We start from the raw sequence: 18,968 nt of genomic DNA, 5'->3' as shown, positions 1-18,968 counted from the left end.
TTGAAAGAAACGTCAGTATGAATTCATGATATTTTCACTTAAAAAGTGTATTTGTCTGGCAATCTATCCAAAAGGCCTGCAAACAATAACCAGCCCTGCAGCTGTGTCTATCCTCAGCACCCAGACTGTGGTCTCAAGATACCATTTTATACAAAAAGGAATGAGAGCTGCTCAGACAATGAGCCAATGCGAGGTCTGGGGCAAAGAAGTCTAGAAGGAAATCTGGAACATCTTCTCACACCACAAAGCAAGGGAACGAGGAATGCGGGTCAGAGGACAAAGGAGCCCACTCAGGCTCAACTGGCCACGGTGGCTCAAGGTGAACATCTATAACAATCATAACTAAGGGATCTAAACACACCACATAGTCTAAGTTCCCAAGTCATCAGTCACTTTGGAAGTGGCTGTAAAACCATCTCATTAGTTTGTGAACTAGTAAAAAGAAAGAACCAGGCATTTATCCTCCCTTTCCTATTTGAACTGCTCCTTAGTGTAATCAAAACCTAAGGAGGGAGAGTTTCTATTGAAGTATCAACTACCCAAGGCAAAAGTCAATGGCAAAGAGTGTGGCACCATCATTTCATGACCTCCAATGACACAGTCCAGGCCCCAGGCAGCACTAGCCCCAAGTCTCTGAGACACAGGAGTCCTGCTGAGGGCACCCATCACTGCCTCTGCAGAGCCTGTGCTCAAAGGCCACGCAGGGATGTGGTCAAGCCACTGCATCTGCCCACCCAGTCACAGGAGATGCAGAGGCCAGAAGAACACGCTCAGTGGAAAGGGCAAAAGTTAACAGAGGGAAACCTCTGACGACAAGCAAGCAACCAAGAAAACACACAGAAGAAAGGGGACAGGGAGGGGCTGTCAAGTGATGGGACAGACTGAAGGGACGCATCCGCTCGCTGGGATTGTTTGAACCCTGCTCCATACAAACTAAAAACTCAGATGGCTGGGAAAAACTGAGTGGTCCTGTGATTACAAATGATCTTTTAAACTGCAGTTTTCTTGATACTTATGAATTTATTAAAAAATAGCTACATATTAAATCTCACTTTGAATGCAAATACTTCAAACTTATTTTATATTCATTTTACTGTTCTAACATATTAAAGAGTTAATTTCAAGTAGAGTGCCACTCAATCACAAATTAGAGACTAAAATATAGTTTCCTTTCAAACTTCTAGAGAACAACGGCTATGGAGCAAACAGTTCAAGTACCAAAAGATGCAGTCCTGAGTTGAGTAGGCCTCCAGCCTCAGCCACTGGCACCTTCACTGCAGTGGGTGTCCTGCAGGAAAGAGTGGGTCTCGGGTTTTTCAGAGGGCAGGCCTATGAGGCAGAAACCCCTACCCCTGTCCTGGGTTTCAAACACATTCATTATTACCGGGCCATCAGGGATAATGTCAATTATTCTCAAAAAGTAATGCTGGTTTAAAGAAATGAGAAATAAAAATAAGGCTAGACACACACCAAAACATGGTACCATGTGTGCAGAAGATACTCAAATACATCCGTCTCAGAGTGAAACTGCTAAAGCCAAAAATGAGTAAGTTCAGGATGTGTTTTAATCACTTTATTTTTACAAAAAGCAAACAAGTTCCAGCTGCAAAGAGAAATCTATACAAATTAAAATTTTCCAGTGACGTACCCGTGTGTCATATGCTGTAAGGAAGATACCCAAAGCTCGGTCTGGGAGGAAGAGACTTCGGTAAAGAAAGAAGCGAAGCAGTGTCAATCTTATCCTTCTTCAAAGAATGTAGTGGAGTCTCTTACCTGGGAGTAAGAATAATACTTGGTCAACTCACACTGGGAATATTTTTACAGATTTTAAAAACAGAATTTCAAAAAACGTAAATTAAAAAAAATGGTCAAGAAAGAAGTTAAAGAAAACACTTTAACCACTCTCTATAAACATGTACTTTGGATTTTCCATTTTTTGAGTTGGACACAAATTACAAAGTCTCAGTATCTTCAGACTATTTTTATTTTATAATAAATATTATCATGAAGTATTGCACACATCAAAAAAAGCACAGGAAACATGTATGTTCGGTACACAAACACTAGTCCAACTACCATCTAGGCCCAGGAACAGAACATTGTTGAAACCCCAAAAGGGCTGGGTGCCTCTCTCTGACCCCACGCCTACTTCCCCCTGTGAGCAGTAACTACCCAAATCTTTACGGTTATCACTCCTTTACTCTTCTTTAGATGGGTCATCTAGGCATGCATGTCTGATACAGTTTACTTTTGCCAAATTTAATTTTATATCAACAGATTTATAGAATTATATTGTATGTATTCTTTTGTCTTACCTTTTTTTCACTCCACCTCTGTTGCTGTACCTGCCATTTATTTTCATTGCTGTGTAGTATTCCACTGTGTAAACATACCATAATTTACTTATCCAGTCCCCTGTCCCCTGCATGGTTTCTACTTTGGAGCAAAGACACAGGTCTCACTGGTGCAGCTATCTTGAACATGTGAGCATGTATTTCTCCGGTGTGCAGACACAGAAATGTGACTTCTACGTTACTGGGTAAGTGTATATTCATCTTTGCTACATAAAGCCAAACTATTTCCCAAAGATGTTAATAATTTATACTCCTGCCAGAAGTTTACAGTGCTCAAATTCCTCAACAAGACTTGTCAGGCTTTTTAATTCTTGCTAACTGAATGGCTATGTACTGGTATCCTAAAAATTCTTTGTTAGGTAGAATTTTTTAAAAGGATTTTATTTATTTATTCATGAGAGACACATAGAGAGAGACAGAGACAGAAGCAGGCTCCCCGTGAGGAGCCTGATGCAGGACTTGATCCCAGGACACAGGGATCATGTGCAGAGCCAAAGGCAGATGCTCAACCACTGAGTGACCCAGGTATCCCTGTTACATAGAGTTTTATAATTATTTGAATATGGGCACCAGTCCATTAAGCACCTGACTCTTGATTTTGGCTCAGGTTATAACTGTAAGATCCAGCCCTACTTCAGGCTCTGTGCTGGGTGTGGAGCCTGCTCAAGAGTCATTCTCTCCCTCTGCCCCTCCCCCATGCTCACTTGCTTTCTATTAAAAAAATTTTTTTACGTTTACATTTCTTACATTTCTAAGAATTTTGCATTTGACAATTGCCACAATGGAATTCTCTTTTTAAAAGTAGGCTTCATGTCCAGTGTGGAGCCCAACACAACGCCTGATCTCAGGACTCTCAGATTAATACTAGAGCTGAGATCAAGAGTTGGATGCTTAATCAACTGAGCCACCCTGGCACCCCTGTTCTTTTAGTGATTACTTTAGAAATTATAATGTGCAGGTTCTTCTCAAAGGCCACTATATCTTTACCCTTCTCTCAGACAGCAAGGACTTTATTTTTTTAAGGACTTTAAAATATTAATTCCATTCATCATATTTCCAACTTAAGTCCTATCATTGTGTGTTTACGCATGTGCACATATTTTTGTCACCATTAACATTTTATAGAATATTCATTTATTTTGGTTAGAGAGAGATTCCTTTCCTTTCATGTACTGAAGGCATTATTCCAATTGCTGTGTGGCTCTCAATGCTGGTGCTGAGAAGCTGCCTGCTGTTCCTTTGCAGGTAATCACATGCTTCACAGCCAGGTGTTTGGGTGTGGATTTCTTTTTATTTAGGATATCGTGTCAGTCATTTGTTGAACATCCTAACACTGAGGTTTGGCTTCTTTCAACTTTCTGGAAACTTCTCGGCCATTATCCCTACAAACACTGCTTCTGCACTGTCCTTCTCCTCTCCTTCCAGAACCCAATCATACCTGTGATGGACATCACTATTTCCTCTGTGTCCCTTTGTGCTTTCCGTTCCATCTCCATGCTTCTCATTTTTCCGTGTTTGATCTATTATGATGGTGGATTTTATGGATTGATTTTCCAGTGTTAAACCAATTTTTCATTCCTGAGATAAAGTTCACTTGATCATTAAGCAATATCTTTTTTATATGTTTCCATATGGACCTAATATGTATGAAAGACATGTGTGTATGATAAATGTGCTTGGTGGTTTTCCTGTATTGTAATGTTTTTGTCTGGTCTTGCTTTCAGGGCAGTGATGGCCTCACAGAAGGAGGTGGGAAACATTCCCTCCTCTTCTATTTTCTAGAGAAGTTTTTGTCAGATTAGAATTCCTTCTTCTCTAAGCATTTAATACAATTTACCAGCGAAGTCATTTGGGTCTAGAGTTTTCTTTGAAGTGAGGGTTTTCATTACCAATTCAATTTCTTTAATAAATATAGAGTGATGAAAGTTTATATATTTCTTCTTGAGTGAGCTTTGGTGGTTTCTGTTTTTCAAAGAATGTTTTCATTTATTTGTCAAATTTATTGGCATAAAATTATTCACAATTTTACCCTTACTACCCTTTCAATGCCTGTAGGATCTGTAATGGTACCCTCTCTCACATACCTGATATTGGCATTAATGTTTCCTCTTTTCTCACTGATGACAGATTTTTCTCGGTAGGACAATCATCTCTAACTTATCACTGCTGGCCTTCAAATACTGTTATGCCACTTTATAGTGGTACCATGATCCCAGTCCCCATTCATCCTTTGTGCTTGTTTTCATTCATTTACCTCTACAAGTATTAGGAGGCCTACAAAATTTTGTTATTTTTTGCTGTAAACATCCATTTTTTAAAAAGCAACTCAAAGTGACAATATTTATCGACCATTTATGGTTCATTCCTCTCTAAAAATTTTCATCTGGTGTATTTCCTTCTACCTGAACTTCCTTTAAAGATTTCATGTACTGCAGTTCTACTGGCAATAAATTCTGTCAGCTTTTCTTGGCCTAGAAATTATGATTTCACTTTTATTTCTGAAAGATATCTTCTCTAGGTACAGAATTCTGAACTAACAGGTTTTTCTTTCAGTGCTTTAAACATGTCACTGTGTTGTCTTCTGGCTAGCACAAGCTCGGACCAGATGTCAGCTGCCATTTCTGTCTGTTCCTCTGTAATGTCTTTTCTTCTTGTTGCTTCCCCCCCCGCCCTCCTTTACCACTGTTTTCTCAGCAATGGGATTATGTACAATGTTGGTATGGCTTTCTTTGCTTATCCTATTTGAGGTTTTTGAGTGCTCTGCTTTGTAGTTTTCATCAAATTTGGATTTTTTTTTCAGCCATTATTTCTTCAAATGCAAACTGTATTCCCTCCTCTCCTGGAACTCTAGTTTTTTTTTTTTTTTTGGTTTTTTTGTTTGTTTGTTTGTTTTATTTATTTATGATAGTCACACAGAGAGAGAGAGAGAGAGGCAGAGACACAGGCAGAAGGAGAAGCAGGCTCCATGCACCGGGAGCCTGACATGGGATTCGAACCCGGGTCTCCAGGATCGCGCCCTGGGCCAAAGGCAGGCGCTAAACCGCTGCGCCACCCAGGGATCCCTCCTGGAACTCTAGTTACATGTATCTGAGAACAGCTGATTTTGTCTCACAGGTCCCTAAATGCTCTGCTATTCTCTTCAGTCTTCCCTATTCTTTTGCTAGATTTTGCATCATTTCTAGTGCCATGTCTTGACATTCATTGACCAATTCTTCTGTAGTACCAACCTGATGTTAATCTCTCTACTGCGTTTTTCGTTTCAGGTATTCTATTTTTCATCCAGAAGTTTTCAGGTTTTTTGGTATCTTTTGCTAATTATGCTCATTCTTCTCTATATCCTTGAGTATGTACAACTCGCTTTTCAGTGATTTTAATGTCCTTATCTATTATTTTTGGATTTGTTTCTATTGGTTGATTTTTCTCCTGGTTAAAGTCATATTTTCTTGCTTTGTTGCATGCCTGGTAATTTTTATAAGATGCTGGACACTAAAATTTTTTTAGGCTGTTGGGAGCTGGGTTTTGTTACATCTTTTTAAATACAGTTGGGACTTGGGGAGCCTGGGTGGCTCAGGGAGTTAAGCGGCCAACTCTTGATTTTGGCTCAGGTCATGATCTCAGGGTCCTGGGATTGAGCCCTGCATCAGGTTCTGCGCTCAGTTGGAGAGTCTGCTTGAGATCCTCTCTCTCCTTCTGCCTCTGCCCCTCCTCTTGCTTATGCACATGCACGTGCACTCTCTCTCAAATAAACACATAAATCTTTAAAAACACATTAACAGGGGGAATCCCTGGGTGGCTGAGTGGTTCAGCACCTGCCTTTGGCCCAGGGCCTGATTCTGGAGACCTGGGATCAAGTCCCGCGTCGGGCTCCCTGCATGGAGCCTGCTTCTCCCTCTGCCTGTGTCTCTGTCTCTTTCTCTCTCTGTGTCTCTCATGAATAAATAAATAAAATCTTTAAAAAAAAACACACATTAACAAATAAATAAAAACATACATACATGCAGGTGGGACTTTGTTCTGGAAACTGTTACTTGGAACAAGCGAGGGCAGGTATGCAGCAGTCTTTCTGGTCTAGAACTAATCCAGCCCCACTACTGAGGTGAGAGGAGTCTATCTGATGCCCTAAATGGAAAAAGCTACTCTGAACCCTCCCTAACAAAGATTTAAGAAGAAGTTTTAAAAGGATCTGATATTACTCTAGAGTGGTAATATGATGGGAATACACACTATCTCAATCTTGTGTGATGTCCACAAATTGTTCAGTCTACTCCTTTCTGGTGGTTCTTTTCCTTGCTTTGAAGTGTTTCTCTTCATGTATTTGATGGTCAGTACTCAGCCAAAGCTGAGCCAAAGCTCAAGGGAGTCTTTCTGCAGCTTTCTGGAGTCTTCCAAGTAGCTCTCTTCCCCTCCTATACTTTGCATGCCCCCCATTGTAGCCACTTAGTCCTCCCAAACACTGAGTGTTTGCCACTTCAGTAAGACCAGTGGGCTCAGTTCCCTGCCCCTGCCTGCAGTGTGGAAACTGTCTCTAGGACAAGAGACAAGAGACTTGTCTCTAAGACAAGTTTGTGAAAACTACAGCATGGGGGCCACATCTAACCTACTACTAGTTCTTATAAAGTTTTATTGGAATACACACCAGTTTATTTACATACTTGGTAGGAAAGCAGACATAGAGTTTAGTATGTAGTTGTGACAGAGACCATATGGTCTGAAAAGCCTGAGATATTTACTATCTGGCCCTTTACAGAAAAATTTCTTGGACCTTGCTCTAGAGGATAAGCTGGAATGGTTGCAGGTCTCATTTCTTTTATTTCAGGGAACACAGTCCTAACCTGCCTGTTGACCAATGTCTAAAACAGTTGTTTCATATATTTTATCTGGCTTTCATGTTGTTTAAGATGGGAGTCTGGTTTGGGACTAGGTTGAGGTGAGTGAGGCACTGGCCTCGGGTACAAATTTTAAGGGAGTGCCAAAAAACTCCGTAATAGAGATAAAAATCAAAATTAATGAAAAAATCCATGAGAAGCAAAAATATTAAAATTTAAAATTGAGGCAAAAAGAAAAAATCACTAATTCTGATCCTATATGTATTTAAAATCTGTTTTTTTTTCTCATTATGGATCTTTGCATCAAATTTGATTTTTTAAAAGCACTGTATTAAAATGTTTATTTGGGGGGTATCCGGGTGGCTCAGTTGGTTGGACATCGGACTTCTGATTTCAGTTCAGATCATGATCTCAGGGTCATGAGATTGAGCCCATTCTGGGCTCCGTGCTCAGCAGGGCATCTGCTTGAGAATTCTCTTTCCCTCTGCCCCACTCCTCACTAAAATAAATAAAATCTTTTAAATAAGTAAAAAGAAGATTTTTTAATATTTAAAGTAATCGCTATACCCAACATGGGGCTCAAACTTACAACGCTGAGATCAAGAGTCACATGCTCTACCGACTATGCCAGACAGATGCCCTTACCATATTTATTAATCTCAATTATTGAGCTTTCTGGTGCCCCCTTCAATTCTGCACGTGAGGCAAGTACCTCTCTTGCCTCACCTGCTCCTGGTCCCCATTATTCCATCATGGCAGAAATGCAAAATTCAGGAGTAACTTTCTTTCTTTTTTAAAAAAAAGATTTATTTATTCGTGAGAGACACAGAGAAAGAAGCAGGGACATAGGTAGATGGAGAAGTAGGCTCCCTGAGGGGAGCCCAATGTGGAACTCGATCCCAGGACCCCTAGATCTCAACTTGAGCAGAAGGCAGACACTCACCCCTGAGCCACCCAGATGCCCCCAGGAGTAAGTTTCTTATTAAATACATCACACTAATATATTATAACTAGAAGAGTTTATCAGAACTGGAAAATTAAATGTTTTCTTTCTCAGAGATCTGTTAAAACAGAAAATGCTTCAATATGAAACATTATGTTCAAATTCCTTCTATTTGCAACTAAAGTCTAATGTGTACATATTCCCACACATACCCACCTTGTAGGCAGCAAACTGTTACAAGAATATAAAAATTTTCCTATAATTGGGGCACCTGGCTAGCTCAGTTGGTAGAGCAAATGGCTCTTCATCTCAGGGTTGTGAGTTCAAGCCCCATGTTGAGTATGTAGCCTACTTAAAATTAAAAAAAATGTTTTTAATAAATTAGTTAAAAAATAAATAAAAACTTTTGGAAATGACTAAATACATGCACACAAAGATACTATAACTGTAAAACAATACTGTAATTATACATTGTCCAGGTGATATATTTATATCATGGAGTATATCAAAAACAGCCATCAGCAACTGCTACCAAGTCAATTTACTAACTGATGAAAAGTAAGGTGCCAAGGTTCTCAACACATCATTTCAATTAAAAATAAATCAAGCAACAAACTATCATTCCAGATTCTGCAGGATTACCACCCTGCTGGTACTCCTCTCTAGTAAATGCAGCAGGAAAGCACTAGGCAAGCACAAGCAAAAGGATTCTCATGGTTGCAAGAATAAAAACCTGCCAACAAAAGCCAACTTCTACATATTCTGTGTTTACTTCATTTTCTAAAAGCACAAGTACAGGAGAATATTTTCAAATGTAATGACCAAATAAGGCTTTTCCCTTAATTAAAAATGTTACGGTATTACATTTAGTGGAGAAACAAAGACTATGAAATTCGAATTGTAATTTTTATGAATAGTCAAAACTCATGAAACTAGTTAATTTAATAATCAGACACTGTTCGAGTTCATGAAGCCACCCCCACCCTCAAATTCCCTCTTCTATCTGCTCCTTCTGACCTGGCCTTATGTATGAGTTGGCCTGCCCGCCCCACGCAACCTGGCACTGAAGGCCTGCCCTCCCTGCCAAGACCCTGTCTCTGCATCCCAGGGGCAGGCTTGTGCACGTGCTCCACCAGCCCCTTTCTCCTGTGCCTTGGCTCCTTCCCTCTCACTTCCTTTATGTCCTGCCAGACACTTCATCTAAGACTCTGTTCAAGTATCTTAACATCTACCATTTACATTCAACTCGCAGCTTGTCATTAAACTTTAGGGCAGAGATTATGCTGCCTAATTTTATCTATAGCCTCCCTTGACCCCCAGCACCTAGCAAGGTGTCAGGCACACTTGACCGGTACCTGCTTTTTACAGGGTTATATGCCTCCAAACATTTTTCTGAGACCTTTTCCCTCCCAGTGGACATGACCTTCCTCAAGCCCTGATCTATACTATAAGGACACCCACCATAACACAAGCCTACACTGGGTAGATTTTATACTTCTCTCTCTCTCTCTCTCTCTCTCTCACCTGTGAGCTTTCTGAAGTAAAAAATGTGCTTTTTGGGGGGCACCTGGATGGCTTTGTCAGTTAAGTGTCTACCTCTGCTCACAACATGATCCCAGGGTCCTGGGTTCATGCCCCACATCGAGCTCTCTGGTCAGCAGGGAGCCTGCTTCTCCCTCTCCCTCTGCTCCTACTTGTGCTCTCTCTCTCAAATAAATAAAATCTTTTTTTAATGTGGTTTTTTTAGGTTTGCACCCTCAGCACTTAGAAAGCATCTACCACACAGTAAATATTCAACACGTATTAGTAGTTATTACATTATTCCTGTAATTACTCATTTATTCCTCACAACTCTATAAATAATCCCCCCCCCCATTACAGAGATGAGGTAACTGGAACAGAAAGATTCAGCAATTTCCCAACATTACACATTACCAAATGACAGAGTAGTCTGCCTCTTGAGTCACATTTCTAACATCTGTCTATTATCAGATAGAGACTGTATCAACAAAGGCACACTCACTGACTCATGATATCGTAAGAATCAAAAAAGATTTATGCTGTAAAACTGGATTTGCCATTTGCACCTCTCAAATTATCTTTAAAAGGTTATCCAATGCTCCAAAGACCTCCTTGGACTATTGAGAAACCAAGATAATGACACTCAGCAACTTGCCCAAAGTCAGAGTCAGCAGGACTGAAAGCCTGGTCTCAAAGACCAGAGCTCCCTCCATGATGACTTGACTGCTATTCTCGACAGGTCAGACACCTATAAACTCAAATCCTGCAAAATACATGCCTCAAAACTCCCAAACATCAATATGCCTAATACATTTGTCACTTTTTTTTTTAAAGCTTTTATTTATTTATTCATGAGAGACACACAGAGAGGCAGAGACACAGGCAGAGGGAGAAGCAGGCTCCATGCAGAGATCCCCGACCCCAGGATCACGACCTGAGTCAAAGGCAGGCGCTCAACCGCTGAGCCACCCAGGGGTCCCCGTTTGTCACTTTTTAAAACCAAGTGTGGGGATCCCTGGGTGGCGCAGCGGTTTGGCGCCTGCCTTTGACCCAGGGCGCGATCCTGGAGACCCGGGATCGAATCCCACATCGGGCTCCTGGTGCATGGAGCCCGCTTCTCCCTCTGCCTGTGTCTCTGCCTCTCTCTCTCTCTGTGACTATCATAAATAAAAAAATTAAAAAAAAAAAAAAACCAAGTGTGTTTTTTCATTGTTTTGAATTTCAGCATTGACATCCGTGGAGTTTATTTACCCTCTTAGGACTAACATAAGACATTCACAATCAGATCAAGGAAGATACTGAGATATTGTGAAGGCTAAAATAAATTTCCTGCATCGTTTAACTAATTATTTGGCTTGGTTTCTAGGTACTTTAAATGTGAGAACTGACTAGAATTATTTAGCTTACTCTTGAAAAGCATTGTCCAAATGGATCTGAATAAGGAGGAAAAGATCTAGTTAAGAGTGAATGCAAAAAAAAAAAAAAAAAAAAAAAAGAGTGAATGACTATCGCATGCTACTGAATAATAGTTAAAATTACTCTTGTGTAAAAAAAAAATCGTGTTTTGGAGTTGTAATGCAGTGGTGAGTTTAGTTTTGTTTTTGGCACTATGATAGGTTTCTCTGAAGTCTTGCCCACATGAAATCATGGTTGAATATCCATTACCACTGCATACTTACTTTAGTCCAGAATATGAAATGTCACATATATTTTTACAGATAGAGTCATGTTGAAAACTTGAGATGTCTAGTGTAATATTTCTAGGATCTTTTTGAATCTAATATTCACATGCTAGAATAAATCAACTTCCTAATCAAATGTGACCCCCTTTGCTAAAATTACTGTACTCACAGGACAAAGTTTCCTACATGACATCCAACTGATCACACTGTTTTAACTTAAGGCTGTACAAAAGTGTGACATCATTCAGGTTACGAAGAAATTTTCATCTCATCAGTCTTTCAAATAAAACTATTCTGCAATGTTCACTTTTGCTTAATTAATATAGTTACAATTCACTGCAATTTACTCAGTGAATTTAAATAGACATTTATTATGCAACATCAAATCTCTTAGGTTCCCCCCAAAATTAATCAATATTTTGAACATAAAATATTCTACTGACAACACTTTTACACAAAAGAAGGCCTCATTAATTTTCTACTGGAATAAAATGAAAATAAATCTAAATTTGTAGGTTAGATCAGCACTGCTGAAAGATCCCAGGACTGACTCAGTAGGGAGAAGTGCCCCAAGGTCAGGGAACACCTGGCCATGCTGTGACCTCACTGCGCCATGCCATACCACGCCTTGCACACAGCCCCTGGCACCGTCTCAAATGGTCCAATGGTTGGGACCAGTTTGTCTGATGCCAGATCCACATGTCCACTCTCACAAGTGCCCAATAAATAATTTTGAATGACAGCACCTTTCCCTAGTCTGGCACTGTCCTTAGGAAAACAAAAAGAGCATTTCCTATAAATTAAAATATCAAAAGCACTGGGATCAGTTTTTTTTCCCCCACTGGAATCAGTTTAACTAGTTTCTCAAAACTACATCATTCTCCTCAAAAATCTCTATATTTGAATTCAAAGGATGCATTAAACTCTGCTACCAAAACCAAAACAAAAAAAAAAATTAAATAAATAAATAAACAACTTTGCTACCCTAACAATGTATTTGTTCATTTACAAGGAAAAGAACATGGAGAGCAAAAGAGGAAAGCACCGTTGAGGATGTAAACAGTCATCTACTCTCAGTTGTTTCCATCTCCTTGGTGGAGGGAAAAATCCAAGTATTCAATAATTTGAAAAGATATTAAGTTAGTAATAGAAAAAAGATCTCTTGGTTGAATCAAGAAAACACTCTGAAAACTTCCAAGACAGTCCTGCAAAAGACACAGAGCATCCCAGCCACCTCAGAGGGAACACGCACTCCAGCACCCAGAATGGCCAGCACAGCACAGGCAGGAGAGAACAAGAAAGACAGGGGTCCTGAACATCATCTCCAGGGAACAGGACACAGCACACGTAACTGTGTGTGTGCATGCATGTGACATGAAAACTGCCAAGGAAGCACATGGTGAACACGCCAGTGACAACCATTTAAGTGGGTACATGGAAGCCCTCCTTGGGGAGAGGACATTTAAGCCATAATCTGAAGGATCAGTAGAAATTAACTATTTCTGTAATTCTCAGATTTAAAAAATATAAACATAGATAAACACAAAAGGAAAAATCAGTGTTTAAGAAGTGGCTCAGTACTATCAATTCAGTATCTCGTTTTATAGGAAAAAAAAATTGCCTTATAATTCGAGGATACCAATCTTTTTGCTGTACTTCTGCTTGATATTAATATTAGTACACACATATGCATATATATACACATATCCACTAATATATATAAAATACAAGGATATAAGTATATATATAAAATACATATACATATGTATACATATATACATAAGAATAATCACATGGTAAATTGATAAATATTAAATGAATGAATGGGTTGCTGGCCAGAGCTCAGAAAATGTCTTTAAAAAATACTTTCCTTTTCACACTTCTTTTGCAAGCAAGGAACTAAACCTCCAAGCAATTTACTTGCAGGCATTAAATTACATTTCAAAAATAGCTTTATTAAAAGGGGTACAGAGTTGCTTCTCAACAACTTATAATAGAAGCCTTCTTATGACTTAATGTTATAAACAGAATTTTTAGATGAGCACAGTCTGAATGTAGGAAATGAATTTGTTTTACCAGATTTGTAGTTGCAAATTGTAATAAACAATACCACTCATAATGATGAATGATAAAACCATCCAGCACTATTAGACATTTTCAAAACCCCACGCAGAATAAAAAGGGAAGCAATATGCTAGGAACTGCAGTTTGGGAGTTAAGGCTCTAAGCTGAGAAAAAGTCCTACCCCCGCCCCCAGACAACAATAGGACTCCAGGCTGGGGCTGGAGGAAGAGGAGCTGGCCAGGAGGTATCCACTAGGCCTTACACTGCCCCTGGAGCCCTGGGCGAAGAGGAGGAACAGAACAGGAATCTGTCTGGAGGTTTTAATATTTCAGTTTGGCTCTTCAATAGTCTAAAACACATAAGAGATGGCCAACCTGAGCTCTATCCTGACCCTTTCTCTTCAGATTGTTTCAACTCTACCTGCTACTATAGAGACAGTTGCAGCGCAACAGGGGAGTGACTCAGAAAATACAAGTCACCCAATTACACAGATGTCTTATGGCTGAGCACAGTCTGCACATAAAAGGGGTGCTTACTCCAACCTGAGGGTCTGAAGACCCTTGCAAAATAATCCTAATTAATAAATCTGCCTGTGAAATGCCATTTTGTAACACATGCAGGGCTTCTCTAAGTGTAAAAAGTTGTCATTTTTAATTGAATGTACTTTTTTGACAAGTCAAGATATTGTTCTCCTTCAATTAAAAGAAATTTTGATTCTTCTAGGTCAAAAGAACAATTTTAATTACACTGCTGAATTCATTTTTTGTGTTTCACAGGCTTCTAATACCAGTGCCTGATTCACTTACCATAACTGAGTACGTACGTACTCCCGCACATGGACTCACATGGTGGTGTGCATTCAAGGAGCGTGTCGTCATCCCCCTGGGTTCTACCCATCTCAACTGCCTGGGGAACACAACACCAGGCTGTTTGCTAGGGCACTTTCTTTAGAGACCTGATGAAGGCAGACTGTTAGGCAGGGCATCTGGGTTACAGGATTCCTCATATCAAGAAAATTAGTAACCCCCTGAGATCTGAAAGCAGCAATCTTTCTCCTCCTGAAAGGTTACATCTAAGACTCCTTTGATGCAGCTCTTTCAAGAGAAAGATTACTTAATTCTCTCTCACCGGAGGATAACAACACACTTGTCCTGGGCTCTTTATACATCACTAAAAGGAAACTTTTAAAGACTGTATTTTCAATCATGTTCTCACTATCACAAACTGTCCTGTATTTTACCATGTGCCTATTGAGCAACAGGATCCAAATGCTGCTTGACCTGCACTGAGCTTTATTCCTTCTCTGTCATCTTTGACCACCACCCCCAAATTTGCTATAGCCCTATAAGTTTTCATGGGCTCCAAAGTTATCCAGACACTTAATGGGTTTCTTAACAGGTTTCTGTTATGTACTGAGCCTGAGATCCAACAGTGAGAAATGTGCCTCCTACCTGCACAGAGCTCAGTGTCAGGGGCAGGGGCGGGGGGGGGGGGGGGGGGTGCCTATAGGTGCCGGGTCCTGGGAGAATGCCCTAGCTGCCTGGTAAACTGAGTAGAAGTAGCCTTACAAGTTCAACCTCTTATTATTTGTAATAAGTAAGGTGTAACATATGAGCTGCACCTAATATTACTGTGTCGTTTTGCCCTGGTCAACACAGTGCTGTGACCTTGAGGTAATAGGTGATGATTCAGCTCCCCCCAGAGACCCCTGGGCATCTAGCCTCTCTGCAGGCTACCACAGACTGGCGGAAGCAGCTGCAGAGCCGCGCAGGCTGAGCACTCTGGTGCACAGGTCACACGCTCTCATCACAGCATGAGGCCTGAGGGGCAGAAGACGTGCCCCTCAAGTCTCCAGCACACTGAGTAGAAGTTCAATAAATGAGATAAAGAAAGAAGAATGAGAAAATAGGAACTTTTATAAATTAGAGAGTTCTATTCCTGTTATTATGTAGGCCTTTTTAATTTATTTTTTATAAAAAGAAAAGCAAAAAACAAAATTCTTCTGTCAGGAAAGTGATCCTTAGGAAAACAGAAAACTAGAAGCCAGGTTTCTAACTCTAGATCTGGTTCTGACCTGTGGTGGAACTTAACCAAGCGGCACAGTTTCTTTGGGCCTCAGTCTCCTCATCTGTAAAATAAAGAGACTGAGTAAGATGAAGATTCTCAACAAAGGTCCGTAGATGAGCTACTCCAAAAATGCCCACTGATGGGAGTCTGACTTTACCCTCATGCTTAACATCTAAGCTGTGTGATCTAAATGATCCTTAATAGGAACGCCTGGGTGGGTTTTTTTGTTTGTTTTTTTTCCGCCTGGGTGGTTTGGAGGTTTAGCACCTGCCTTCAGCCTGAAGGTGCGATCCTGGAGTCCTGGGATCAAGCCCCACATCAGGCTCCTTGCAGGGAGCCTGCTTCTCCCTCTGCCTGTGTCTCTGCCTCTCTCTCTCTCTCCCTCTCTCTCGTGAATAAATAAATAAAATCTTAAAAAAAAAAAAAGATCCTTAATACAGAGCATGGGCTCCACACAAGTGTGAATGTCTTCCTGGAGCCTGCACAGCCGCCTCCTGGGAGCTACTGCCTCAGCAGCCACCACCATCCTCGGACTTCCTAGGCAAGCTGTGCAGGTGCCTTTTTCAAAATATTAACAATCAATATTCTAGTCCCATGTAATCGAGGTACCAATAGAGTTTCAAGGCACAAGGGGAACTAGTTTTCAAAGAAACTATGCTACATACATTTCTAACCAATAACAAGCAATCCTTTGGTAATGAAGATAACAGGCCTTCATATATTAGTTTCAGGATTTTGGCATTTTGAACACGGGTCTTTCTAACCCGGACCTGCCTCTCCAAAACCAACCATCATCATATCCTAGAAACAAATTAGGCAGGGCTGCCTCCCTAGAAGTCAGGCTCTCTTAGAGCCCTGGGTTGTGTTACTGGAAAGAAGCTCTCCAGACAGATAGAAGCTCTGCCAGAACCACACCAGCATACGGGGTTGCAGCTATGCTCTGGGGTTGTCGAGGATTTTCAGCCCTCAGGAGGCACAGACCTGCCAGCCCATTCTACACCACCCACAGACTGAGGTGTTGGGACACCCGCACACAGAGGCTCACTCTCCAGCCTCAAGTTGAAAACCATCTCTTAACAATAGTCTGTTGCCAGGAACCAAGAGACCATGGCAGATGTTAGCAGAGGAAGAACTGAGCTGAATAGATAACTGGTAAATGGAAAAAAAGGGATGTGATACACACAGAAAGCTGAATTTATTTACACTAATCATGAATGCAGGCTCTCAGCTGGAACATCTCACTTAAAATGCCAGAAGGTTCAGTACCCATTCATAAGCTTTTCACAATGCATGCAGTTGCCATGGTAACCCTGACAGTATATTTCTTGGCATTGGACATATAAATTACCACCCATAATGCATTTAATACAGTTTGGGGGCCACTACTTCATAGACAAATAAATAAACCTCAGTTCTGACTCTCAGTCTCCCTCTTAGATAAACAAAGAGGAGCAGCTGGAGGTAGTATCCAACTCACCCCAGGATAAGCACAGAGCTCTGCACATCTGAAAATGCTCATCTGAAGGCAAATAAGAACTAAGGAAATTAGATTTCCTCATCCACGGCCATATGGTTGAGATTTTGTGAAACAAAATGTTCCATGCCAGATTAATGACAGTGTCATTGCTTAAGTTAAAGAAGCAAATCCATTCTATCCGTGTCTACATCTCTGGAACTCAATCATGTTCAGTAAGTCAAAGAACAAGCAGATCTCTTTAAAGAACATCTTTAATAATTTATTTAAATGGCATTTGTCAACACTAAATAAGAAGACTGTTCAAACATTCACCCTGTCCTTTAATAAGAAATCAAAGTTTTATTTCTTTGGTTCAGAAGAAATCTACTCAATCATAATTCTTCATTTTCACTAGGGATATTCATAAACGTTTAAAATACATATTAGACATGATTTCTAAAGTCCTTACCTTCTCATCATCCACCATCTGAACACAGAGAAGAGAACAGAATTACAGTGCACAACCTGCAAAGGCATCTTGAATCTCACATCCCAGGAAACCCACTGCATCAGTAACTTCACACAGCTGCTGCAGGACATGCCTGCACTAGCTGCGACGTTCACAAATCACTTCTGCTCTTATACCAAAACAGCTAAGTCCCGGGGAGCACTGTCTTCATGACCTCCTTCTTCAGACTGCAGGCCACAGTCATCAGCTAAGAAAGGGAGCAAAAGACCTCACCACCAGTTGTTTCCATATTAACAGAGACTTTGGTGACCGCTGCATTGCAGTCTTTCTGAAAGCTACAAACCTCAGAAGCAAGAGCGCTGGAGAGAGACTCCCCTGGCACAGAAAGCTGCCTTTTGAATCACAAAGATTTTATAAGGGTCTTTAAAAAAATGTTGCAAACACCTCAGCGGGGGGTGGCATTTCTAGATTTCCAAAGGCTGATTGGTTTGTGGTTTCTACTGGAGAATGGTTTTGACGATTTATTGTGCTGGGTAAGAACGCTAAAATTAATGAAATGTGCATGATGACACACCATCTTTAATGCTCAAGTACTCTCTGTGAGGATCCTGCACATCTGCTGCTTCACACAAGCCTCAAAGCCCCTACTGAAAAGCTACTGAGAATGAACCATGACTTTCATTCCAGAAAATGCAAGTACAGTAAGAACTTCTAGTTCCTCCGTGGGCAGCAATCACCTTGAACACCCAGCTACCTTCGCAGTATAGTAAAAACCATTACATGATCACAACCCTTGAAATACTAAACCATTAACCATACAACCAAATTCAGAAAAAGACTTAAAATAGTAGCATGATTACTAAGTGACCTTTACTTTGCATCCATTCATTCAATATACTTAGTGAGCATTAACCAACCACATGCTGTGTGTGAAATGGTATGAATAAAGCAGACCTCACCATCCTGATGGTTCCAGGCACTCCAGTGGACAAGACCAACGGAGAACAAGTCACTCTAAGCATGAGGACTTGCATGACAGAGGGGGCCAGCATACAAAGGGGCAGACCTGGAGTTAGTCTGGGGATCCAGGACAAGTTCTATGAGGAAGGTATATTTAACAGGAGCTAAAGGATGTTCACTCTGCTAAGAAAACGGAGAGATGAAGGGAAAGCATCCTCAAAATGGCACACACACATTCTTCACCACGCACTAGTGCATCCTCAGCAAGGCTGTGTTCTGGAACCCTCAAACCCTCACAGCAGCCCTGGGCAGGCACGGACTGACTGGCAGCTGAGAGGTAACAGAATCTGAGCCTTGCAGGGCAGCTCTATACTATGCTCTCGCACCACAGAGCCCCTCAGTAAGTAAGAGCTGTCTTCTAGAGATTCTGGTGACTACCTCCTGATAAGGAATACTAACCTTGCTCAGACAGGTTTTGTTATACCCTAAGTTGAATGCCCAGCCTGGCACCGAACAGTGCTTGGTAAAGGATCAGGTGAATGAACACACAGATTAAAGAACCTACTGGTCACCCTTCATTCTGGTAATAGAAATGAAATGTTGTATCCCTGCAAACATGCTATTTC

General features: G+C 40.7%; 1 protein-coding gene across 2 annotated transcripts in view; it reads right to left on the bottom strand.

Annotated features, from left to right (window-relative positions):
- Positions 1 to 18,968, bottom strand: part of TRAF3 (TNF receptor associated factor 3) — a 108,748-nt gene that overhangs the window by 48,425 nt on the left and 41,355 nt on the right. For both annotated transcript variants that reach the window (XM_072762377.1, XM_072762378.1), the window contains exon 2: positions 1,649 to 1,773. The gene's annotated coding sequence lies outside the window, so the exon portion shown is untranslated. The remainder of the gene's footprint in view (positions 1 to 1,648; positions 1,774 to 18,968) is intronic.

The sequence above is a fragment of the Vulpes vulpes genome, chromosome 6 (assembly GCF_048418805.1).
Source record: "Vulpes vulpes isolate BD-2025 chromosome 6, VulVul3, whole genome shotgun sequence".
In the NCBI taxonomy this organism is placed as follows: Eukaryota; Metazoa; Chordata; class Mammalia; order Carnivora; family Canidae; genus Vulpes; species Vulpes vulpes.
Note: the sequence above shows the minus strand (reverse complement) of the source record. Positions and strands in the feature narration are given on the sequence as shown.